We start from the raw sequence: 25,961 nt of genomic DNA on the forward strand, positions 1-25,961 counted from the left end.
AATGCCCCAAGTGAACAGACTGAGGTATGTTCTAGTGGTAGTCTGTTTGTTTTCAAGGTGGGTGGAAGCTTACCCGACCAGAAGAAATGATGGAATAACAGTGGCAAAGTTACTGTTAAGGGAGTTGATTCCTAGGTACGGGTTTCCAGTAACAGTTGAGTCTGATAGAGGTGGACACTTTCAAAATGAACTAATGGGTTTGATTTGTGAAGCATTGAAAATACAGCAGAAGCTACATTGTGCATACCGACCAGAGGCTTCTGGTGTGGTTGAGCAGATTAATGGCACAATAAAGAACAGGATTGGAAAGATGTGTTTAGCCACTGGCATGAAATGGCCAGATGTTTTACCTTTAGTGCTGATGACTATTAGATCTACTCCAGATAGAACTACTGGTTTGAGTCCGCACGAGAAAATCATGGGACGTGCAATGCGCCATGCATTCGTGCCTGTCAATAAGTTGGTGACAATAACTGATGACATGATTTTGGATTACTGTAAAGGCCTGGCTGACGCAGTTCATTCTGTGTTTCACCAGGTTGGAGAAGAAGCTACCACACTTGAGAAGAAGCAAGCCCATGATCTGAGTCCAGGAGACTGGGTGAGGATTAAAGTGCACAGAAGAAGAAATTGCTTGGTTCCAAGGTGGGGAAGGCCAAGACAAGTTATTCTGACTACGACGACTGCAGTAAAGTGTGCTGGAGTGAGACACTGGGTACATGCAAGTCATACTCTGAGAGTTCCAAACCCAAAAGAAGGGACTGGTAAAGAGTATTTTGAAGAGTCAGATTGCAGTGATGATGAAGATACAGAATCAGTGGGGAAAGAAGTAGGAAAAGCTTCGAATGAACCACTGCGAGTATCAGAGAAGAGATCAGATTCTGTAAGAGAGCCTGAAGTTTCAAAAAGCAGTGAAGGAAAAAGAAAAGAAAAGAGAAATTTCACAGAGACTACTCCTGAATCAGAGGAGGAGATTGAAGAACCACTTGAGATTATACTTGAAGAAGTAGGGTCAGAAGAAGATAGAGAGGGACAGATTGCGGAAGACCCCCGAGGAGGTGTAGGGAACATTCTTGATGAGCTAGGTGAAGGGACAAGTAGACAGCAAGAAGATTGCGTGTCGGAGACTCGAGGAGGGACAAAAGTAGGGAAATCTCAAACAGTGGTGAAAAAATCTGTGGAAAAGAAGAAAGCTGCTAGAAAACGGAAACAAGAGGCACTTGAAACAGAATTGGATGATGAGAATGAACAAACAGAGGGTCGAGCTCTGAGAAAGAGAACTTGGATTGGAGAAAGAAGTAATAAAGAAATAAAGCCGAAAAAGGTGATAAAAGGAGATCGTTGGCCTAACAACAGAGTTAAGAGGCTGAGATACAAAATAATAAGAGCAAGTACATCAAAAGCTGAACAAGTGAATGAAGTTTCGAGTCAAAGTTCAAAAGCTGAAGGAGAAGAATCAAAGGAGTCAAAAGAACCAGTGGAAATAAAAAGAGTAAGAAGACCCAACCAAAAGTATAGATCACCGGAATGGTCTTATGTGGCACTGTCTGAAGGAGGAAAAGAAGAAACAGTGACTCGAGATAATCCGGAAGAGATCTTGAGAGAAGTGGTTGAGGAAGATACTGGTGAAATTCTGAAAGTACTCTTGACTGACATTGGAGGAGAGTCGAGTACTGAGGATTTTGATGTTGGAGATCTAATACAATTTGATGTTGAAGAAATTGAAGTGAAAAATGACAAGTATCCAAACTGAATAAAAGAAGAATTCACTTGGATTAAGTGAACGAAAGGATCATTTGGAAAAACTGAAAAGCTGAAGAATTGCTGAAGAATTGAAGAGTTTCAACAGTAGTGGAGTAATAGAGGCTAAACTAAAGTAGTAAAATGGCTAACATAGAAGATAATAGAAATAGATGTGCCTTCTTTAAAAGGCGGTGTAGAATGTGCTGCTGCTGTACTGGATTATTAATGCTTCTATGGGGTGTTTTAGTTTTATTAGTTACTTTTAAAGTAGAGTTTGAGATGCATACAGAGAATGTGACAAATGTAGAGAAGAATTCGCAAAAAGTAGTTCCAATTAGAATTAGTAATACTTACATACACAAAGATAGGTCAATTAATAACTTTTCTAGTAATGTTTTTTCAAAATTGTTATATGAATATGTGAAAACAATGGAAGTAAGGGATTGCTACGTCTGTATGCAATTACCTGCATCCGTTTCAGAGGGTGTTACTTATCATCATTTACCAGCTACATATGGTATTTCTTGTAGTATTTTAAGTAGTGTTTTTTATTTGTTAGGGAAAGTAGATTATAAGATGTCTAACAGAGATAGTATTTTTGGACACTTGCCAATGAACAAAGAGCTGAATCCAGCTAAAGAAGCTAATACTTTTGGTGAAATTTTTATTGAAGAAAAAGGATTAACATTAGATTACATTTTTAAGAATAATTTAACTTGCAGTTTGAAAGGAGAGGAGAAAGCTTTCCTGGATATGGTAGAGGAAAGGAGATTGAACATGCAGGAGAAAGCAGGAAAATATAAAGTGAGTGAGACAATTTGGGACATTGAGATGGGAAAAGAGTTGAAGAATGGGGCTAGTCCAACTTTAGCTTTAGATGCACCACAGGAGGGTAAACTTTGCATTACAAGAAAGAAATCCCAATATGATACATATTTTGTTGGGACTAGTGAGTGCCATGATACATACTTCATTGCGACAGGTTGCGGTTTCAGAGGTGGAGAAGATGCAATTTTTCCAGGAGTATATTATGTTTGTGGGAACAAGGCTTATTACAAGTTGCCTGACCATTGGTATGGCACGTGTTATGTGGGCCTGGTTTTTCCAAAGATTTTTCATATAGATAAAATAACAGATGTAGAACATATTAATTTACTAATGCGTTTTAAGAGAGAAACTTGGTCTGAAATAGTGGGTGACATTTTTGGAGTTTTGATTCCAGCAGTGGGAATTTCTTTGAATGCTTATGGAATTCGGAAACTGTCCACAGTGGTTGATCGCTTATCGACAAATACCGCTGGAGGGTTTCTTTTGGTGAATACGGAATTAAGTGCCGTACGTGCCATGTCTATGCAAAATCGACTTGCCCTTGATATTCTATTGGCCAAGGAGGGTGGAGTCTGTGGAATGCTGAAAGTTCAACATTGTTGCACTTACATTCCAGACGAAAGCAAAGACCTGAAGGTCTATATCAAAAATATTACTGATTTGCATGAAGAATTAGTACCACTTGAAGCTGAGAATTTATGGACTAAAATAGCTAATAAAATGATAGCTGTTAAGGATTTTATTGCAAAAATAGGTAGTACTATTATAGGTAGAATATTGTTTCCTTTAACTTGTATAATTGTTGCTTTATTGATAATAAGATTGGTGTGTGTGTGTTGTAAAAACAGGGGAGGGAGGAAGAAATTGAATAAAGAGAAGAAAAACAAGAGGTTGAAAAGAGAACCTCAAGAAATTGAATTAGAAGAATTAAGGGAGAGTGTTTACTTAGAGACAAAAAGGGATGATGAAAGAGTGACTGGTGTGTAATGTTGTGTAAGGGGAAAAAGACATTTCCGATTTCTCCTAAAATGGGACTAAATTTTTCACTAATTTTTTTTTTTTGGGTTTATTTGGTGATAAAATCACCAAAGGGGGGATTGCTGGAGCAGAGTTTTCTGTTTGAAAATTCGTTGGGTTTTGAAGCTCTGGCATGTCTATTTGTCATATTAATTTTCTAATTACTAATAATTAATTATTTGTCTTGTGCAAGTGTGTTTATATTAATCAATCCGTTTGTCCTAATAAGAGAGAGTTACATGTGGGTGCGCATAAATGTGCTGTTTAACAAATAATGTGCGTGTTTTCATGTTTAAACGTTGCTATGTGCTGTTTATTTTTGAGCACAAAACGCTTTCCGAATTAATCCTTTTCTATGTTGCGAGTGCTAGATAGATGCATACACATAAGGGTATTAGTGGGGTTAACACTGTTTAATCACTATGCTGTGGTAACGTTGTTTTTGTTTCTTTTAATTAAGATGGTCTATTGTGGCCTATGGTGGCCTAGTTAAAGATGGCCGATTTTGTAAGCCTGGCCTCGAGTTGAGAATAGAAAACTGTGATGGAAGAGAGCCCTGCTGAAAATGGTCCTGAAGTCAGCTGACCACAGTCCTTGCTTGCCTTGTGAAATTTTCCGTGAGGACATCAGCAGCCGGGGTAATCTTCGAGTGAAATGGAACGTCCTTGGCAGCCTTGGGAAAACAAAGGAGCCTTAGAAAAGACTCTGAGCATTGGTCTCATTGCCGAGGAGAAGTAGAACTAACAGATACATTTGCGATTCTTGGTTCCTGTTCCGTAGTCTTTATTTTGTTATTTTTCCTGAGCGGAGATTTTCGAATGTAGCAATGTTACATCCTTTCCTTCCCGCTCTGCTCAGCGGTCCAGCGGACATTACAACTTTTATTTGTATCTTTCTTTTGTTCGACTCTGTATAAGAATTGTTAGCCTAGAGAGGGACTTCCCACTTGCCATTTTGCCTTTGCCGTGTACCAAATCTACGTTGTCGAGGATTGATGCTGAAGGACTTCGTCTTGAGAGACTTTACCAAGAGACTTGTCCTGACCCGTTCTGACATTTAGCTAGAATAGGTAACTATGAGAAAAATGATTTATGCTGCTTGATTTCCATTTGACTAATTTTAGATAAAGCAATATAATTTGAACATGGTGTTGGATATTATTTCTTGTCAATTATTGTGTATTATATTTTGATTATTCGTATAGGTTGTATAGATTATGTTTATGGACAGTCACAATAGCCAGATCTTATCGACCTGATATAGATGCAGGGTGACTAGGAGTTTTCTTTCCACAGGTTTATTGCTGCTGGTAGAGTATTTGAGCGCGTATGTTAGTGAAATGGGCCCTAGCGTATGATGAATGTAAGTGCGTGTAACTGTGAGATTACTCTATCTGTGGTAGTGGGAATATTATACACACCCTGATCTCTATCACCCCTATTCAGCCACTCTCCTGTGGGAGGGGGGCAGCAGCCTAGTCCTGATTGGGTAGGGCCTCCCATCTTCAAGATGGCGAGCGCCCGGAGATGTGCTTCACCTCGCCTTCCCCACCTGAGGGGTGGGGTTGGCAGGCTGGCCCATCCCCTGTCCTTATTTGGGGTTTCCGGCCAAGCTTCCCGCCAGAGTGGGGGTTGCAAGTGGCCTGGGGAAGCTCACAGAGGCGGCATGCCTTTGAAGCTTCCCCCTGCCCATCCTGGGGGAGGAGATCTAGCATCTCGCCCAGGATGTGCATTGTTGCAGACCCAGGAGAGCAGGGGCTCTCCTACCCAGGGGTCCAGCAACATGTCTACTGTGTGGCAGCCTAGGCAGCCTCAGAACAGACGTGGATTGTAGGTTAGGTTTCAGGGGGCCTCTCTAAGATGCCCTCTGTTGTGCTTGGTACATTAAATCCCATACTGGCATCAGTGTGGGTTTAATGTGCTGAGCAGTTTGATACCAAACTTTTCAGTCTTCTGTGCTGCCATTATAGTGCTGTGGAGTTCGTGTTTGACAAGCTCCCAGCACCATGTACTCTTAAATGGAAGCACTGCACTTACAGGGCCCAGGAATGGACCTGGGTACTGTAGGGGCACCGGGCTCCTGCCTCTGTGCCCACACCACTGGCATAGGGCACCCAGCTAGAGGGGTGGCTGATGTATGCCAGGGCAGTAAAGGTTGTGGGCATGGCACACAGGGATGTGTGCCATGTCGATTCTCTATTTTGTCTTGCACCCAGACACTCAGCCTGCCAGGGCAGTGTGTGTGTGTTAGGGTACAGGGCCTCTAAGGGTGGCACAATGAGTGCTGCAGCCCTTAGAGACCTTCCCTGGTCACAAGGCCCTGGGTACCTAGGGTACCACTTACCAGGGGCTGACATGTGGCCAGGGCTTGCCAATTTGGTTTTGAGATTTTTGTTTTGGGAAGGAACATAGGCCCTGGGCTCCTGATTGGCAGGAGTCCAGGGCACACTCAGTCAAAGTACATTCAGCAATTCAGCAAAAAGTGGGGGCATACCATTCAAGAAAGATGGCACTTTCACACAACTATTTTGTCGGCTATTGAGTGAATAGCTGAGATTGTACACTCCTTTGTCGGCAGACTGATATGTATCCATTTACAAGAAAGGCATCTCGTATCTGGGTGAACAAGAGGCGCCAAAGTTAACTCTTGTAATATTCTAGAATAGTACACCTTTGGTTGCTTTCTTGCATTTAGGTACAGGAACTAGTTTTGGGAGGAGCCTGCTTGGGCTTAGGAGGATATGTGGTTGCATACATAATCATGTACTGATGACATCCCACATAGAGAGGGATGAAGGGAGGTGCCAAAGGAGGCTGTATAGTGAAATCTGCTAATTAGCATACGGAATCCCAGAGCCCAACGGGCACTTACCTGCAGAAGCAACAGAAGATAGAGTAGTACATATCATGTCTGGCTTTTGACTCGAGTGATAGAAAACATAGAAAGTATGCTTGCATATCTCTCTGATCGGTGCACGTTTCAAATTTGTCTCCCTGTAACAGACAAAAGTGTCACCGTTGTGGGACTGCTCCTATCGCCTAGCTGATGTAATCTTTGTGCAGTGGCAGTATCATAGCCAATGAGGTCTATCCGAGGCGCGATTATTGCTTATTGAAATCTTTACCCAATACCCAGCCATGTCAACTTGAAAAATAGTTGATATTGGCAATTATTGATAGTCTCTATTGAGGCTGGATCAATAGTGCCAAAAGATGATTGATTATACACCATTATAGTTATTTAGTAAGCAAAGAGGTGTAGATATTTTTCATAGAATGTCAATACTCATTGGTCAATATGTTTTTTTAACAACTGTTTTATTTCAACTAAAGTGTTTCTCATATCTGTGGAAAAGGGTCCTCTTAATCAATAGGTAAGGTACACGTATTAAACTTTGTGATCTAATTGACTTGGAAGCTGCACAGTGTCCAAAGCTTCAGACATTCATTCAGCATCTCTCTAAGTAGCAGAGCTAATGTGCTATTTTGTCGGCTATTGAGTGAATAGCTGAGATTGTACACTCCTTTGTCGGCAGACTGATATGTATCCTTTTACAAGAAAGGCATCTTGTATCTGGGTGAACAAGGAGGTGCCAAAGTGAACTCTTGTAATATTCTAGAATAGTACTCCTTTGGTTGCTCTGCTTGCATTTAGGTACAAGAACTCGTTGTGGGAGGAGCCAGATGGGGCTTAGGAATATATGTGTTTGCATACAGAATCATGTACTGATGACATCACACATAGAGAGGGATGAAGGGAGATGCCAAAGGAGGCTGGATAGTAAAATCTTCTAATTAGCATATGGAATCCCAGAGCCCAATGGGCACTTATCTGCAGAACCAACAGAAGATAAAGTAGTCCACCTGATGTCTGGCTTTTGACCTGAGTGATAGAACACATAGAAAGTATGCTTGCATATCTCTCTGATCAGTGCATATGTTCCAACTTTGTCTCCCTGAAAGAGACAAAAGTGTCACGATTGTGGGACTGCTCATATTGCCAATTGGACGTTAGCTTTGTGTAGTGGCAGTATTGTAACCAATGGAGTGTAAGCGAGGTGCGATTGTTGCTTATTCAAAACTTTATGCAATACCCAGTCTTGTCAACTTGAACAACAGTTGATGTTGGCAATTTAGGATAATCTTTACGGAGGCTAGATCAATTGTGTCAAAAAATGATTGATTATACATCAATGTATTTATTCAATAAGAAAAAATGTGTAGATATTTTTCATAGAATATCAATACTCTTTGCTCGATATGTTTTTCATTAACTGTTTCATTTCAACCAACGTGTTTCTTATATGCGTAAAAGAGGGTCCGCTTAATCATTAGGTAAGGTACACATATTAAACTTTGGGTGCTAATTGATTTAGAAGCTGCGCAGTGTCCGAAGATTCAGACATTTATTCAGCATCTCTCTAGGTTTTAGATCAAATGTACTATTGTGAGAAAGTGGCTCTGTATATACTGTTCCAAAATAGGTACAGGGTGTACAGAGTCCACAGTCCCCAGACGTTTGGCAGAGGCTAAAGTTAGAAATACCCTTAGTCTCTAAAGTGGTAGCTTGGTCGAGCAGTAAAGCAGTATCAGAGGACAGTGTAAAGCATTTGTTGTACACACTCAGTCAGCGAAATGATTTCACACACTCAATAACTGAACTCTAGGCCAATGGTTTGTACAAAAAATATATGTCTGTTTTGTTTTAGAACCAACAATAGGAATTAAAATATTCTTTCTCAGAATGAGATGCTTTATTTAAATACTTTTGCAATATGCAATTGGCTTTTGTAGAAAGTTATAAGTTGTTGCAATAGGCAACACAGTTTTAAACACAATAATGCATTGAGTTCAATGGAAATTTCAAGTTATTTGCAATAGATTACTTTCAGGATTACTTTAGAGATTCCAGGACTGGATCCTAGATTCAGTCCTGGGACAGTACTTAGAAACAAGTGATAAAAGTCGACTTAGTTACTACTAGGATTTTTAAGTAATATTTTGCTATTTTAAAAGTTGACACTTAGAAGAAATGTCATAGAAAACAGTCAATGATTCCCTATGGAAGAAAATTCAAGTTGCAGGTATAGTATGTTCTCGTTACTTTTGTATTCCAGTACTGGGTGCCTAGAATCAGTACTGGGACCTTTATCCAAAACAGGTAAGTACTTACGTTTTCAGAAGTTATACAATTTTTAAAGAATATTTAAAGTTTGCAGAAATTGACACTTTGAAGAAATTTCACAGAAAAACAGTCAATGATTCCCTATGGAAGAAAATTGGGTTACTGGTGAGTACAGTTGTAAGTATTTTTCAGAGTCAGTGCTGGGCACCAAGATCCAGAACTGGGAGCTCACCTAATAGCAGGTGAGTATTTTCGTTTTCGTTACTCGGCTGGTTTTTGGTGAATTTTTAAGTTTTGAAAACTCCACACTTTAAAGAAATTTTCAGAAGAAACCAGTCAATGTTACCCTATGGAGAAAATTGAGTTATCGGTTTAAAGGTAAGTACTCGACTGGCAGAGTTAAGATTCTCGGCATAGACTCAGGGGTCTCCCAGGGTCAGGTAGGTAGAGTTGTTTCACCCTCAGCGGCACAGGGGCAGCCGGGTGCAGAGAGAGTTAGGCCCAATGTTATCCTATGAGAGGTAGGGGGGCCTTGGTTGGTGGCTGCTGACTAGCAGGCTACGCGGCTGTGGGAGCTGGGCTCCTGGTCACTTGCTCAGGGAAATGGGGAAGTAGATAGGTGTAGAGGTTACACTGCCAGGGCCACTCGGGTGGCTGGGTGCAGGGTGCTTTTGAGCTCTCTGGCGCTCAATTGATTTCAATGGGAGAGCTCCGGTTTAGAAAAAGATTGCAAGCTCGGGGACGAAGATTCTTTAGGTGCCACCACCACTTCGAGAGGTAAGTTGGGTAGTTGGAGGATAGGTAGTACCCAGGAGTTGGGCACAGGGAGCCGCAGGGCGCCCGGTGCAGGGGTGCCTTTTGGTGTCTGGAAATCTTACCCTCTGTTGATCGCGTTGGGGGGGTACCTGGTTCTGAGGCTGCAGGTGTCGTCAGGAGCGTCGAGGGAAGTCCTTGGGTGCCGGACTCGGGTTCACAGTCGTCGTGGGGTCGTCCTCGTTGTCTTTGTTCACTCCGGCACAGGCCAGGCTTGGCGGGTGCAGAGTGTGTAGGGTTCGCGGTTCCGGGCTGATGCCAGGGATTAGAAGTAGATTTTGAGTGGAGCCAGACTCATGGGAGTCCCAGGGGCTTAGAGCCAAAAGGTAGCCAGGTCCTCCGGTGTTTGTGAGGTTGCTGGCCACAATAGATGCCGGGTTGGAGCAGGAGCAGGTCCGAGTGTCGCCAGGCCGGTAGGGCTGGGGCCAAAGCAGTTGGTGTCTTCCTCTTCTTAGCAGCTGCAGGGCAGGTCTTCTTTCTTCTTCCTCTTCTTTGTATTTCGGAATCTGGAATCTGGGGAAGGAAGGTTCAGGGTGCCCCTAAATACTAAATTTAGGGGCGTTACAGGTAGGGGAAGGGCAGGGACCAATGGGTCCCTGTCCTGGTGTGAGTACACCCCCTATTCTGCCACTCTCCTGTGGGAGGGGGGCAGCAGCCTAGTCCTGATTGGGTAGGGCCTCCCATCTTCAAGATGGTGAGCGCCCGGAGATGTGCTTCACCTCGCCTTCCCCACCTGAGGGGTGGGGTTGGCAAGCTGGCACATCCCCTGTCCTTATTTGGGGTTTCCGGCCAAGCTTCCCGCCAGAGTGGGGGTTGCAAGTGGCCTGGGGTAATTCACAGAGGCGGCATGCCTTTGAAGCTTCCCCCTGCCCATCCTGGGGGAGGAGATCTAGCACCTCGCCCAGGATGTGCATTGTTGCAGACCCAGGAGAGCAGGGGCTCTCCTACCCAGGGGTCCAGCAACATGCCTGCTGTGTGGCAGCCTAGGCAGCCTCAGAACAGACGTGGATTGTAGGTTAGGTTTCAGGGGGCCTCTCTAAGATGCCCTCTGTGGTGCTTGGTACATTTAATCCCATACTGGCCTCAGTGTGGGTTTAATGTGCTGAGCAGTTTGATACCAAACTTCTCAGTCTTCTGTGCTGCCATTATAGAGCTGTGGAGTTCGTGTTTGACAAGCTCCAAGCACTATGTACTCTAAAATGGAAGCACTGCACTTACAGGGCCCAGGAATGGGTACTGTAGTGGCACCGGGCTCCTGCCTCTGTGCCCACACCACTGGCATAGGGCACCCAGCTAGAGGGGTGGCTGATGTATGCCAGGGCAGTGAAGGTTGTGGACATGGCACACAGGGATGTGTGCCCTGTCGATTCTCTGTTTTGTCTTGTACCCAGACACTCAGCCTGCCAGGGCAGTGTGTGTGTGTTCGGGTACAGGGCCTCTAAGGGTGGCACAATGAGTGCTGCAGCCCTTAGAGGCCTTCCCTGGTCACAAGGCCCTGGGTACCTAGGGTACCACTTACCAGGGGCTGACACGTGGCCAGGGTTTGCCAATTTGGTTTTGAGATTTTTGTTTTGGGAAGGTACATAGGCCCTGGGCTCCTGATTGGCAGGAGTCCAGGGCACACTCAGTCAAAGTACATTCAGCAATTCAGCAAAAAGTGGGGGCATACCATTCAAGAAAGATGGCACTTTCACACAACTATTTTGTCGGCTATTGAGTGAATAGCTGAGATTGTACACTCCTTTGTCGGCAGACTGATATGTATCCATTTACAAGGAAGGCATCTCGTATCCGGGTGAACAAGAGGCGCGAAAGTTAACTCTTGTAATATTCTAGAATAGTACACCTTTGGTTGCTTTCTTGCATTTAGGTACAAGAACTAGTTTTGGGAGGAGCCTGCTTGGGCTTAGGAGGATATGTGGTTGCATACATAATCATGTACTGATGACATCCCACATAGAGAGGGATGAAGGGAGGTGCCAAAGGAGGCTGTATAGTGAAATCTGCTAATTAGCATACGGAATCCCAGAGCCCAACGGGCACTTACCTGCAGAAGCAACAGAAGATAGAGTAGTACATATGATGTCTGGCTTTTGACTCGAGTGATAGAAAACATAGAAAGTATGCTTGCATATCTCTCTGATCGGTGCACGTTTCAAATTTGTCTCCCTGTAACAGACAAAAGTGTCACCGTTGTGGGACTGCTCATATCGCCTAGCTGATGTTATCTTTGTGCAGTGGCAGTATCATAGCCAATGAGGTCTATCCGAGGCGTGATTATTGCTTATTGAAAACTTTACCCAATACCCCGCCATGTCAACTTGAAAAATAGTTGATATTGGCAATTTTTGATAGTCTCCATTGAGGCTGTATCAATAGTGCCAAAAGAAGATTGATTATACATCGTTATAGTTATTTAGTAAGCAAAAAGGTGTAGATATTTTTCATAGAATGTCAATACTCATTGGTCAATATGTTTTTTTAACAACTGTTTTATTTCAACTAAAGTGTTTCTCATATCTGTGGAAAAGGGTCCTCTTAATCAATAGGTAAGGTACACGTATTAAACTTTGTGATCTAATTGTCTTGGAAGCTGCGCAGTGTCCAAAGCTTCAGACATTCATTCAGCATCTCTCTAAGTAGCAGAGCTAATGTGCTATTTTGTCAGCTATTGAGTGAATAGCTGAAATTGTACACTCCTTTGTCGGCAGACTGATATGTATCCTTTTACAAGAAAGGCATCTTGTATCTGGGTGAACAAGGAGGTGCCAAAGTGAACTCTTGTAATATTCTAGAATAGTACTCCTTTGGTTGCTCTGCTTGCATTTAGGTACAAGAACTCGTTTTGGGAGGAGCCAGATGGGGCTTAGGAATATATGTGTTTGCATACAGAATCATGTACTGATGACATCACACATAGAGAGGGATGAAGGGAGGTGCCAAAGGAGGCTGGATAGTGAAATCTTCTAATTAGCATATGGAATCCCAGAGCCCAATGGGCACTTATCTGCAGAACCAACAGAAGATAAAGTAGTCCACCTGATGTCTGGCTTTTGACCTGAGTGATAGAAAACATAGAAAGTATGCTTGCATATCTCTCTGATCAGTGCATATGTTCCAACTTTGTCTCCCTGTAAGAGACAAAAGTGTCACGATTGTGGGACTGCTCATAATGCCAATTGGACGTTATCTTTGTGTAGTGGCAGTATTGTAACCAATGAGGTGTATGCGAGGTGCGATTGTTGCTTATTCAAAACTTTATGCAATACCCAGTCTTGTCAACTTGAACAACAGTTGATGTTGGCAATTTAGGATAATCTTTGCGGAGGCTAGATCAATTGTGTCAAAAAATGATTGATTATACATCAATGTATTTATTCAATAAGAAAAAATGTGTAGATATTTTTCATAGAATATCAATACTCTTTGCTCGATATGTTTTTCATTAACTGTTTCATTTCAACCAACGTGTTTCTTATATGCGTAAAAGAGGGTCCGCTTAATCATTAGGTAAGGTACACATATTAAACTTTGGGTGCTAATTGATTTAGAAGCTGCGCAGTGTCTGAATATTCAGACATTTATTCAGCATCTCTCTAGGTTTTAGATCAAATGTACTATTGTGAGAAAGTGGCTCTGTATATACTGTTCCAAAATAGGTACAGGGTGTACAGAGTCCACAGTCCCCAGAGGTTTGGCAGAGGCTAAAGTTAGAAATAACCTCAGTCTCTAAAGTGGTAGCTTGGTCGAGCAGTAAGGCAGTATCAGAGGACAGTGTAAAGCATTTGTTGTACACATTCAGTCAGCGAAATGATTTCACACACTCAATAACTGAACTCTAGGCCAATGGTTTGTACAAAAAATATATGTCTGTTTTGTTTTAGAACCAACAATAGGAATTAAAATATACTTTCTCAGAATGAGATGCTTTATTTAAATACTTTTGCAATATGCAATTGGCTTTTGTAGAAAGTTATAAGTTGTTGCAATAGGCAACACAGTTTTAAACACAATAATGCATTGAGTTCAATGGAAATTTCAAGTTATTTGCAATAGATTACTTTCAGGATTACTTCAGAGATTCCAGGACTGGACCCTAGATTCAGTCCTGGGACAGTACTTAGAAACAAGTGATAAAAGTCGACTTAGTTACTACTACAATTTTTAAGTAATATTTTGCTATTTTAAAAGTTGACACTTAAAAGAAATGTCATAGAAAACAGTCAATGATTCAGTATGGAAGAAAATTCAAGTTGCAGGTATAGTATGTTCTCGTTACTTTTGTAATCCAGTACTGGGTGCCTAGACTCAGTACTGGGACCTTTATCCAAAACAGGTAAGTAATTACGTTTTCAGAAGTTATACGATTTTTAAAGAATATTTAAAGTTTGCAGAAATTGACACTGAAGAAATTTCTCAGAAAAACAGTCAATGATTCCCTATGGAAGAAAATTGGGTTACTGGTAAGTACAGTTGTAAGTATTTTTCAGAGTCAGTGCTGGGCACCAAGATCCAGCACTGGGAGCTCACCTAATAGCAGGTGAGTATTTTCGTTTTCGTTACTCGGCTGATTTTTGGTGAATATTTTAAGTTTTGAAAACTCCACACTTTGAAGAAATTTTCAAAAGAAACCAGTCAATGTTACCCTAAGGAGAAAATTGAGTTATCGGTTTAAAGGTAAGTACTCGACTGGCAGAGTTAAGGTTCTGGGCATAGACTCAGGGGTCTCCCAGGGTCAGGTAGGTAGAGTTGTTTCACCCTCAGCGGCACAGGGGCAGCCGGGTGCAGAGAGAGTTAGGCCCAATGTTATCCTATGAGAGGTAGGGGGGCCTTGGTTGGTGGCTGCTGACTAGCAGGCTACGCGGCTGTGGGAGCTGGGCTCCTGGTCACTTGCTCAGGGAAATGGGGAAGTAGATAGGTGTAGAGGTTACACTGCCAGGGCCACTCGGGCGGCTGGGTGCAGGGTGCTTTTGAGCTCTCTGGCGCTCAATTGATTTCAATGGGAGAGCTCCGGTTTAGAAAAAGATTGCAAGCTCGGGGACGAAGATTCTTTAGGTGCCACCACCACTTCGAGAGGTAAGTTGGGTAGTTGGAGGATAGGTAGTACCCAGGAGTTGGGCACAGGGAGCCGCAGGGCGCCGGGTGCAGGGGTGCCTTTTGGTGTCGGGAAATCTTACCCTCTGTTGATCGCGTTGGGGGGGTACCTGGTTCTGAGGCTGCAGGTGTCGTCAGGAGCGTCGAGGGAAGTCCTTGGGTGCCGGACTCGGGTTCACAGTCGTCGTGGGGTCGTCCTCGTGGTCTTTGTTCACTCCGGCACAGGCCAGGCTTGGCGGGTGCAGAGTGTGTAGTGTTCGTGGTTCCGGGCTGATGCCAGGGATTAGAAGTATATTTTGAGTAGAGCCAGACTCATGGGAGTCCCAGGGGCTTAGAGCCAAAAGGTAGCCAGGTCCTCCGGTGTTTGTGAGGTTGCTGGCCACAATAGATGCCGGGTTGGAGCAGGAGCAGGTCTGAGTGTCGCCAGGCCGGTAGGGCTGGGGCCAAAGCAGTTGGTGTCTTCCTCTTCTTAGCAGCTGCAGGGCAGGTCTTCTTTCTTCTTCCTCTTCTTTGTATTTCGGAATCTGGAATCTGGGGAAGGAAGGTTCAGGGTGCCCCTAAATACTAAATTTAGGGGCGTTACAAGTAGGGGAAGGGCAGGGACCAATGGGTCCCTGTCCTGGTGTGAGTACACCCCCTATTCTGCCACTCTCCTGTGGGAGGGGGGCAGCAGCCTAGTCCTGATTGGGTAGGGCCTCCCATCTTCAAGATGGTGAGCGCCCGGAGATGTGCTTCACCTCGCCTTCCCCACCTGAGGGGGGGGGGGGTTGGCAAGCTGGCACATCCCCTGTCCTTATTTGGGGTTTCCGGCCAAGCTTCCCACCAGAGTGGGGGTTGCAAGTGGCCTGGGGTAGCTCACAGAGGCGGCATGCCTTTGAAGCTTCCCCCTGCCCATCCTGGGGGACGAGATCTAGCACCTCGCCCAGGATGTGCATTGTTGCAGACCCAGGAGAGCAGGGGCTCTCCTACCCAGGGGTCCAGCAACATGCCTGCTGTGTGGCAGCCTAGGCAGCCTCAGAACAGACGTGGATTGTAGGTTAGGTTTCAGGGGGCCTCTCTAAGATGCCCTCTGTGGTGCTTGGTACATTAAATCCCTTACTGGCATCAGTGTGGGTTTAATGTGCTGAGCAGTTTGATACCAAACTTCTCAGTCTTCTGTGCTGCCATTATAGTGCTGTGGAGTTTGTGTTTGACAAGCTCCCAGCACCATGTACTCTTAAATGGAAGCACTGCACTTACAGGGCCCAGGAATGGATCTGGGTACTGTAGTGGCACCGGGCTCCTGCCTCTGTGCCCACACCACTGGCATAGGGCACCCAGCTAGAGGGGTGGCTGATGTATGCCAGGGCAGTGAAGGTTGTGGACATGGCACACAGGGATGTGTGTCCTGTTGATTCTCTGTTTTGTCTTGTACCCAGACACTCAGCCTGCCAGGGCAGTGTGTGTGTGTGTTAGGGTACAGGGCTTCTAAGAGTGGCACAATGAGTGCTGCAGCCCTTAGAGGCCTTCCCTGGTCACAAGGCCCTGCGTACCTAGGGTACCACTTACCAGGGGCTGACATGTGGCCACGGTTTGCCAATTTGTTTTAGAGATTTTTGTTTTGGGAAGGAACATAGGCCCTGGGCTCCTGATTGGCAGGAGTCCAGGGCACACTCAGTCAAAGTACATTCAGCAATTCAGCAAAAAGTGGGGGCATACCATTCAAGAAAGATGGCACTTTCACACAACTATTTTGTCGGCTATTGAGTGAATAGCTGAGATTGTACACTCCTTTGTCCGCAGACTGATATGTGTCCATTTACAAGGAAGTCATCTCGTATCCGGGTGAACAAGAGGCGCCAAAGTTAACTCTTGTAATATTCTAGAATAGTACACCTTTGGTTGCTTTCTTGCATTTAGGTACAAGAACTAGTTTTGGGAGGAGCCTGCTGGGGCTTAGGAGGATATGTGGTTGCATACATAATCATGTACTGATGACATCCCAGATAGAGAGGGATGAAGGGAGGTGCCAAAGGAGGCTGTATAGTGAAATCTGCTAATTAGCATACGGAATCCCAGAGCCCAACGGGCACTTACCTGCAGAAGCAACAGAAGATAGAGTAGTACATATGATGTCTGGCTTTTGACCCGAGTGATAGAAAACATAGAAAGTATGCTTGCATATCTCTCTGATCGGTGCACGTTTCAAATTTGTCTCCCTGTAACAGACAAAAGTGTCACCGTTGTGGGACTGCTCATATCGCCAAGCTGATGTTATCTTTGTGCAGTGGCAGTATTGTAGCCAATGAGGTCTATCCGAGGCGCGATTATTGCTTATTGAAAACTTTACCCAATACCCCGCCATGTCAACTTGAAAAATAGTTGATATTGGCAATTTTTGGTAGTCTCTATGGAGGCTGGATCAATTGTGTCAAAAGAAGATTGATTACACATCATTATAGTTATTTAGGGCCATATGTAGGTAAATTACATTTACCGATTCTTAAATACCGAATTTTACTGATTCGGTATTTATGAATCGGTAAATGTAATGTAGGTAAAAAAATACCGATTCGGTAAGTGTCGGTATTTTAGAATCGGTATTTACCGATTCGGTAATGGCAACTGGCTTCCCATTCATTCCTATCGGCCTGGAGGCCCATAGGAATGAATGGGAAGCCAGTTGCCATTACCGAATCGGTAAATACCGAATCGGTAATGGGGGAGGCAGTATCATGGGTGGCAGGGTGTCACATTGACACCCTGTTGCACCCCTGAATCGTCCATGTGTGCACATGTGGCGCACATACATGCCCTAAGGGCATGTATGACTGCCACATTTCACACTTCAAAGTGCACAAAAATGCATTTTTACACCTATTCGTCATTTACCACCAACTTTTAGTTGGTGGTAAATAACGAATCCCCACACCCACGACACACTCCCCCTACATCTCATTTCTGGATTCGGTATTTACCGAATCGGTAAAATTACCGATTCGGTAATTTTACCGATTCGGTAAATTACCGAATCCAGAAATGATCCCCCTACATAGCAAAAGCCTAAATACCGGTCGGTAACGGTATATTTACCGAAAATCGGCCGTTACTGACCGGTATTGGGCTTCCTACATATGGCCCCAAGTTAGCAAAAAGGTGTAGATATTTTTCATAGAATGTCAATACTCATTGGTCAATATGTTTTTTTAACAACTGATTTATTTCAACTAAAGTGTTTCTCATATCTGAGGAAAAGGGTCCTCTTAATCAATAGGTAAGGTACACGTATTAAACTTTGTGTTTGAATTGTCTTGGAAGCTGCACAGTGTCCAAAGCTTCAGACATTCATTCAGCATCTCTCTAAGTAGCAGAGCTAATGTGCTATTTTGTCGGCTATTGAGTGAATAGCTGAGATTGTACACTCCTTTGTCGGCAGACTGATATGTATCCTTTTACAAGAAAGGCATCTTGTATCTGGGTGAACAAAGAGATGCCAAAGTGAACTCTTGTAATATTCTAGAATAGTACTCCTTTGGTTGCTCTGCTTGCATTTAGGTACAAGAACTCGTTTTGGGAGGAGCCAGATGGGGCTTAGGAGTATATGTGTTTGCATACAGAATAATGTACTGGTGACATCACACATAGAGAGGGATGAAGGGAGGTGCCAAAGGAGGCTGTATAGTGAAATCTGCTAATTAGCATATGGAATCCCAGAGCCCAATGGGCACTTATCTGCAGAACCAACAGAAGATAAAGTAGTCCACCTGATGTCTGGCTTTTGACCTGAGTGATAGAAAACATAGAAAGTATGCTTGCATATCTCTCTGATCAGTGCATATGTTCCAACTTTGTCTCCCTGTAAGAGACAAAAGTGTCACGATTGTGGGACTGCTCATATTGCCAATTGGACGTTATCTTTGTGTAGTGGCAGTATTGTAACCAATGAGATGTATGCGAGGTGCAATTGTTGCTTATTCAAAATTTTACGCAATACCCAATCTTGTCAACTTGAACAACAGTTGATATTGGCAATTTAGAATAATCTTTACGGAAGCTAGATCAATTGTGTCAAAAAATGATTGATTATACATCAATGTATTTATTCAATAAGTAAAAAGGTGTAGATATTTTTCATAGAATATAAATACTCTTTGCTCGATATGTTTTTCATTAACTGTTTCATTTCAACCAACGTGTTTCTTATATGCGTAAAAGAGGGTCCGCTTAATCATTAGGTAAGGTACACATATTAAACTTTGGGTGCTAATTGATTTAGAAGCTGTGCAGTGTCCGAAGATTCAGACATTTATTCAGCATCTCTCTAGGTTTTAGATCAAATGTACTATTGTGAGAAAGTGGCTCTGTATATACTGTTCCAAAATAGGTACAGGGTGTACAGAGTCCACAGTCCCCAGAGGTTTAGCAGAGGCTAAAGTTAGATATAACCTTAGTCTCTAAAGTGGCAGCTTGGTCGAGCAGTAAGGCAGTATCAGATTTGTTGTACACACTCAGTCAGCAAAATGATTTCACACACTCAATAACTGAACTCTAGGCCAATGGTTTCTATAAAAAATATATGTCTGTTTTATTTTAGAACCAAAAATAGGAATTAAAATATACTTTATCAGAATGAGATGCTTTATTTAAATACTTTTGCAATATGCAATTGGCTTTTGTAGAAAGTTATAAGTTGTTACAAAAGGCAACACAGTTTTAAACACAATAATGCATTGAGTTCAATGGAAATTTAAAGTTATTTGCAATAGATTACTTTCAGGATTACTTTAGAGATTCCAGGACTGGTTCCTAGATTCAGTCCTGGGACAGTACTTAGAAACAAGTGTTAAAAGTCGACTTAGTTTCTACTAGGATTTTTAAGTAATATTTTGCTATTTTAAAAGTTGACACTCAGAAGAAATTTCATACAAAACAGTCAATGATCCCCTATGGAAGAAAATTGGGTTACTGGTAAGTACAGTTGTAAGTATTTGTCAGAGTCAGTGCTGGGCACCAAGATCCAGCACTGGGAGCTCACCTAATAGCAGGTGAGTATTTTCGTTTTCGTTACTCGGCTGATTTTTGGTGAATATTTTAAGTTTTGAAAACTCCACACTTTGAAGAAATTTTCAGAAGAAACCAGTCAATGTTACCCTATGGAGAAAATTGAGTTATCGGTTTAAAGGTAAGTACTCGACTGGCAGAGTTAAGGTTCTGGGCATAGACTCATGCGTCTCCCAGGGTCAGGTAGGTAGAGTTGTTTCACCCTCAGCGGCACAGGGGCAGCCGGGTGCAGAGAGAGTTAGGCTCAATGTTATCCTATGAGAGGTAGGGGGGCCTTGGTTGGTGGCTGCTGACTAGCAGGCTACGCGGCTGTGGGAGCTGGGCTCCTGGTCACTTGCTCAGGGAAATGGGGAAGTAGATAGGTGTAGAGGTTACACTGCCAGGGCCACTCGGGTGGCTGGGTGCAGGGTGCTTTTGAGCTCTTGGGCGCTCAATTGATTTCAATGGGAGAGCTCCGGTTTAGAAAAAGATTGCAAGCTCGGGGACGAAGATTCTTTAGGTGCCACCACCACTTCGAGAGGTAAGTTGGGTAGTTGGAGGATAGGTAGGTACCCAGGAGTTGGGCACAGGGAGCCGCAGGGCGCCGGGTGCAGGGGTGCCTTTTGGTGTCGGCAAATCTTACCCTCTGTTGATCGCGTTGGGGGGGTACCTGGTTCTGAGGCTGCAGGCGTCATCAGGAGCGTCAAGGGAAGTCCTTTGGTGCCGGACTCGGGTTCACAGTCGTCGTGGGGTCGTCCTCGTGGTCTTTGTTCACTCCGGCACAGGCCAGGCTTGGCGGGTGCAGAGTGTGTAGGGTTCGCGGTTCCGGGCTGATGCCAGGGATTAGAAGTAGATTTTGAGTAGAGCCTCTACTCATGGGAGTCCCAGGGGCTTAGGGGCATATCAACAATAACCGGCGATAATTATCGCTGAGCGCACTTAGCGCTACGATAATAATCGCCGGCTGGCGCCGATTTTTATCGCTGAGATAGCGTGCTATTAGCAACGCTTATCTCATCAGCGGTAAAAATCCTAGCGCTAACTGGCTAACGTGAGATTATCGCTGGAAACCCAGCGATAATGTCACGTTAGCTAGTTGATAGGGACTCACAAACTTAGCCATGATATCCACCTTCCATAGGATATCATGGCTAAGTCAGTCCTGAAGCAGGCGTAAGGAACGTAGCGATAACAGGAGTTATCGCTACTTTTCCTGATGCTATGCTTCATAGCGTTAGGCTTGCTGATAGGAGAAATGTTGCTTAGCGACATTTCTCCTGTCATGCCAGGTCAGGAACGCCCACTTTGCATCTCATTAGAGATGCAAAGCTGGGCGTTACGAATCCTGACGCTAAAGCAAGGTTTCACGCGTTAGCGTGACCTTGCTAATTAGGCGATAAAATTATCGCTGCTTTTCGGCCGAAAACGGCCGCAAAAGCGGCGATAATTTTTATCGCCTGCTTGTTGATATGCCCCTTAGAGCCAAAAGGTAGCCAGGTCCTCCGGGGTTTGTGAGGTTGCTGCCCACAATAGATGACGGGTTGGAGCAGGAGCAGGTTCGAGTGTCGCCAGGCCGGTAGGGCTGGGGCTAAAGCAGTTGGTGTCTTCCTCTTCTTAGCAGCTGCAGGGCAGGTCTTCTTTCTTCTTCCTCTTCTTTGGATTTCGGAATCTGGAATCTGGGGAAGGAAGGTTCAGGGTGCCCCTAAATTCTAAATTTAGAGGCGTTACAGGTAGAAGAAGGGCAGGGACCAATGGGTCCCTGTCCTGGGGTGAGTACACCCCCTATTCTGCCACTCTCCTGTGGGAGGGGGGCAGCAGCCTAGTCCTGATTGGGTAGGGCCTCCCATCTTCAAGATGGCGAGCGCCCGGAGATGTGCTTCACCTCGCCTTCCCCACCTGAGGGGTGGGGTTGGCAGGCTGGCACATCCCCTGTCCTTATTTGGGGTTTCCGGCCAAGCTTCCCGCCAGAGTGGGGGTTGCAAGTGGCCTGGGGAAGCTCACAGAGGTGGCATGCCTTTGAAGCTTCCCCCTGCCCATCCTGGGGGAGGAGATCTAGCATCTCACCCAGGATGTGCATTATTGCAGACCCAGGAGAGCAGGGGCTCTCCTACCCAGGGGTCCAGCAACATGTCTGCTGTGTGGCAGCCTAGGCAGCCTCAGAACAGACGTGGATTGTAGGTTAGGTTTCAGGGGGCCTCTCTAAGATGCCCTCTGTGGTGCTTGGTACATTAAATCCCATACTGGCATCAGTGTGGGTTTAATGTGCTGAGCAGTTTGATACCAAACTTCTCAGTCTTCTGTGCTGCCATTATAGTGCTGTGGAGTTCGTGTTTGACAAGCTCCCAGCACCATGTACTCTTAAATGGCACCACTGCACTTACAGGGCCCAGGAATGGACCTGGGTACTGTAGGGGCACAGGGCTCCTACCTCTGTGCCCACACCACTGGCATAGGGCACCCAGCTAGAGTGGTGGCTGGTGTATGGCAGGGCAATGAAGGTTGTGGGCATGGCACACAGGGATGTGTGTTATGTCGACTCTCTGTTTTGTCTTGTACCCAGACACTCAGCCTGCCAGGGCAGTGTGTGTGTGTGTGTTAGGGTACAGGGCCTCTAAGGGTGGCACAATGAGTGCTGCAGCCCTTAGAGGCCTTCCCTGGTCTCAAGGCCCTGGGTACTTAAGGTACCACTTACCAGGGGCTGACATGTGGCCAGGGTTTGCCAATTTGGTTTTGAGATTTTTGTTTTGGGAAGGAACATAGGCCCTGGGCTCCTGATTGGCAGGAGTCCAGGGCACACTCAGTCAAAGTACATTCAGCAATTCAGCAAAAAGTGGGGGCATACCATTCAAGAAAGATGGCACTTTCGCACAACTATTTTGTCGGCAATTGAGTGAATAGCTGAGATTGTACACTCGTTTGTCGGCAGACTGATATGTATCCATTTACAAGGAAGGCATCTCGTATCCGGATGAACAAGAGGCGCCAAAGTTAACTCTTGTAATATTCTAGAATAGTACACCTTTGGTTGCTTTCTTGCATTTAGGTACAAGAACTAGTTTTGGGAGGAGCCTGCTTGGGCTTAGGAGGATATGTGGTTGCATACATATTCATCTACTGATGACATCCCACATAGAGAGGGATGAAGGGAGGTGCCAAAGGAGGCTGTATAGTGAAATCTGCTAATTAGCATACGGAATCCCAGAGCCCAACGGGCACTTACCTGCAGAAGCAACAGAAGATCGAGTAGTACATATGATGTCTGGCTTTTGACTCGAGTGATAGAAAACATAGAAAGTATGCTTGCATATCTCTCTGATCGGTGCACGTTTCAAATTTGTCTCCCTGTAACAGACAAAAGTGTCACCGTTGTGGGACTGCTCATATCGCCTAGCTGATGTTATCTTTGTGCAGTGGCAGTATCGTAGCCAATGAGGTCTATCTGAGGCGCGATTATTGCTTATTGAAAACTTTACCCAATACCCTGCCATGTCAACTTGAAAAATAGTTGATATTGGCAATTTTTGATAGTCTCTATGGAGGCTGGATCAATTGTGTCAAAAGAAGATTGATTATACATCATTACAGTTATTTAGTAAGCAGAGAGGTGTAGATATTTTTCATAGAATGTCAATACTCATTGGTCAATATGTTTTTTTAACAACTTTTTATTTCAACTAAAGTGTTTCTCATATCTGTGGAAAAGGGTTCTCTTAATCAATAGGTAAGGTACACGTATTAAACTTTGTAATCTAATTGTCTTGGAAGCTGCACAGTGTCCAAAGCTTCAGACATTCATTCAGCATCTCTCTAAGTAGCAGAGCTAATGTGCTATTTTTTCGGCTATTGAGTGAATAGCTGAGATTGTACACTCCTTTGTCGGCAGACTGATATGTATCCTTTTACAAGAAAGGCATCTTGTATCTGGGTGAACAAGGAGGTGCCAAAGTGAACTCTTGTAATATTCTAGAATAGTACTCCTTTGGTTGCTCTGCTTGCATTTAGGTACAAGAACTCGTTTTGGGAGGAGCCAGATGGGGCTTAGGAGTATATGTGTTTGCATACAGAACCATGTACTGATGACATCACACATAGAGAGGGATGAAGGGAGGTGCCAAAGGAGGCTGTATAGTGAAATCTGCTAATTAGCATATGGAATCCCAGAGCCCAATGGGCACTTATCTGCAGAACCAACAGAAGATAAAGTAGTCCACCTGATGTCTGGCTTTTGACCTGAGTGATAGAAAACATAGAAAGTATGCTTGCATATCTCTCTGATCAGTGCATATGTTCCAATTTTGTCTCCCTGTAAGAGACAAAAGTGTCACGAGTGTGGGACTGCTCATATTGCCAATTGGACGTTATCTTTGTGTAGTGACAGTATTGTAACCAATGAGGTGTAGCCGAGGTGCGATTGTTGTTTATTCAAAACTTTACGCAATACCCAGTCTTGTCAACTTGAACAACAGTTGATATTGGCAATTTAGGATAATCTTTACGGAGGCTAGATCAATTGCGTAAAAAAATGATTGATTATACATCAATGTATTTATTCAATAAGTAAAAAGGTGTAGATATTTTTCATAAAATATCAATACTCTTTGCTCGATATGTTTTTCATGAACTGTTTCATTTCAACCAACGTGTTTCTTATATGCGTAAAAGAGGGTCCGCTTAATCATTAGGTAAGGTAGACATATTAAACTTTGGGTGCTAATTGATTTAGAAGCTGCGCAGTGTCCGAAGATTCAGACATTTATTCAGCATCTCTCTAGGTTTTAGATCAAATGTACTATTGTGAGAAAGTGGCTCTGTATATACTGTTCCAAAATAGGTACAGGGTGTACAGAGTCCACAGTCCCCAGAGGTTTGGCAGAGGCTAAAGTTAGATATAACCTTAGTCTCTAAAGTGGTAGCTATGTCGAGCAGTATGGCAGTATCAGAGGACAGTGTAAAGCATTTGTTGTACACACTCAGTCAGCAAAATGATTTCACACACTCAATAACTGAACTCTAGGCCAATGGTTTGTATAAAAAATATATGTCTGTTTTATTTTAGAACCAAAAATAGGAATTAAAATATACTTTATCAGAATGAGATGCTTTATTTAAATACTTTTGCAATATGCAATTGGCTTTTGTAGAAAGTTATAATTTGTTGCAATAGGCAACACAGTTTTAAACACAATAATGCATTGAGTTCAATGGAAATTTCAAGTTATTTGCAATAGATTACTTTCAGGATTACTTTAGAGATTCCAGGACTGGATCCTAGATTCAGTCCTGGGACAGTACTTAGAAACAAGTGATAAAAGTCGACTTAGTTACTACTAGGATTTTTAAGTAATATTTTGCTATTTTAAAAGTTGACACTTAAAAGAAATTTCATAGAAAACAGTCAATGATTCCCTATGAAAGAAAATTCAAGTTGCAGGTATAGTATGTTCTCGTTACTCTTGTAATCCAGTACTGGGACCTTTATCCAAAACAGGTAAGTAATTACGTTTTCAGAAGTTATACGATTTTTAAAGAATATATTTAAAGTTTGCAGAAATTGACACTTTGAAGAAATTTCACAGAAAAACAGTCAATGATTCCCTATGGAAGAAAATTGGGTTACTGGTAAGTACAGTTGTAAGTACTTGTCAGAGTCAGTGCTGGGCACCAAGATCCAGCACTGGGAGCTCACCTAATAGCAGGTGAGTATTTTCGTTTTCGTTACTCGGCTGATTTTTGGTGAATATTTTAAGTTTTGTAAACTCCACACTTTGAAGAAATTTTCAGAAGAAACAGTCAATGTTACCCTATGGAGAAAATTGAGTTATCGGTTTAAAGGTAAGTACTCGACTGGCAGAGTTAAGGTTCTGGGCATAGACTCAGGGGTCTCCCAGGGTCAGGTAGGTAGAGTTGTTTCACCCTCAGCGGCACAGGGGCAGCCGGGTGCAGAGAGAGTTAGGCCCAATTGTAGTAGAGTAGGGTATGCTATCCTATGGTCACCCCAAATTTTTGCTTTTTGCTTCACTGGTTTTTGACATATTGAGGATGTGGGCCTGCTCATCAGACCCCCAGCCTGCTGTTCTCTCTACTAAATTGACACTATGCACTCCAGGTGCATAACCAATTGGAATTGGATCACCCTGTGAGCCCCTGTACCAGTGTACACTAGGTACCCACGGCATTGGTGTATCTAAGGCCTACCAGGGGCTGAAGCATGTATTGTGCCACCCCTGGCCTGGCCTAGCAATTTGACACAACTGGCTGATCACTCAGCTGGGGTAAGTTGGTGTAACCACCTCTTACTTAGGTGTAGTATACCTATACCTAAC

The 25,961-nt window shown here is 43.7% G+C and overlaps 8 non-coding genes across 8 annotated transcripts; all 8 read left to right on the plus strand.

Annotated features, from left to right (window-relative positions):
• The first annotated feature begins 6,638 nt into the window (after positions 1–6,638).
• LOC146783725 (U4 spliceosomal RNA) lies at positions 6,639–6,779 on the plus strand. The gene has a single exon (XR_014971152.1). It is a non-coding gene; the product is annotated as a U4 spliceosomal RNA (small nuclear RNA).
• An 821-nt stretch (positions 6,780–7,600) lies between these two features.
• LOC146783726 (U4 spliceosomal RNA) lies at positions 7,601–7,741 on the plus strand. Its single transcript, XR_014971188.1, has one exon. It is a non-coding gene; the product is annotated as a U4 spliceosomal RNA (small nuclear RNA).
• A 4,010-nt stretch (positions 7,742–11,751) lies between these two features.
• Positions 11,752–11,892, plus strand: LOC146783727 (U4 spliceosomal RNA). Its single transcript, XR_014971058.1, has one exon. It is a non-coding gene; the product is annotated as a U4 spliceosomal RNA (small nuclear RNA).
• Positions 11,893–12,713: 821 nt separating this feature from the next.
• LOC146783728 (U4 spliceosomal RNA) lies at positions 12,714–12,854 on the plus strand. Its single transcript, XR_014971176.1, has one exon. It is a non-coding gene; the product is annotated as a U4 spliceosomal RNA (small nuclear RNA).
• A 4,020-nt stretch (positions 12,855–16,874) lies between these two features.
• Positions 16,875–17,015, plus strand: LOC146783729 (U4 spliceosomal RNA). Its single transcript, XR_014971059.1, has one exon. It is a non-coding gene; the product is annotated as a U4 spliceosomal RNA (small nuclear RNA).
• A 1,496-nt stretch (positions 17,016–18,511) lies between these two features.
• LOC146783730 (U4 spliceosomal RNA) lies at positions 18,512–18,651 on the plus strand. Its single transcript, XR_014971181.1, has one exon. It is a non-coding gene; the product is annotated as a U4 spliceosomal RNA (small nuclear RNA).
• A 4,386-nt stretch (positions 18,652–23,037) lies between these two features.
• On the plus strand, positions 23,038–23,178 carry LOC146783731 (U4 spliceosomal RNA). Its single transcript, XR_014971104.1, has one exon. It is a non-coding gene; the product is annotated as a U4 spliceosomal RNA (small nuclear RNA).
• An 820-nt stretch (positions 23,179–23,998) lies between these two features.
• Positions 23,999–24,139, plus strand: LOC146783732 (U4 spliceosomal RNA). Its single transcript, XR_014971173.1, has one exon. It is a non-coding gene; the product is annotated as a U4 spliceosomal RNA (small nuclear RNA).
• Positions 24,140–25,961: the final 1,822 nt, after the last annotated feature.

Source organism: Triturus cristatus, chromosome 11, assembly GCF_964204655.1.
Source record: "Triturus cristatus chromosome 11, aTriCri1.1, whole genome shotgun sequence".
In the NCBI taxonomy this organism is placed as follows: Eukaryota; Metazoa; Chordata; class Amphibia; order Caudata; family Salamandridae; genus Triturus; species Triturus cristatus.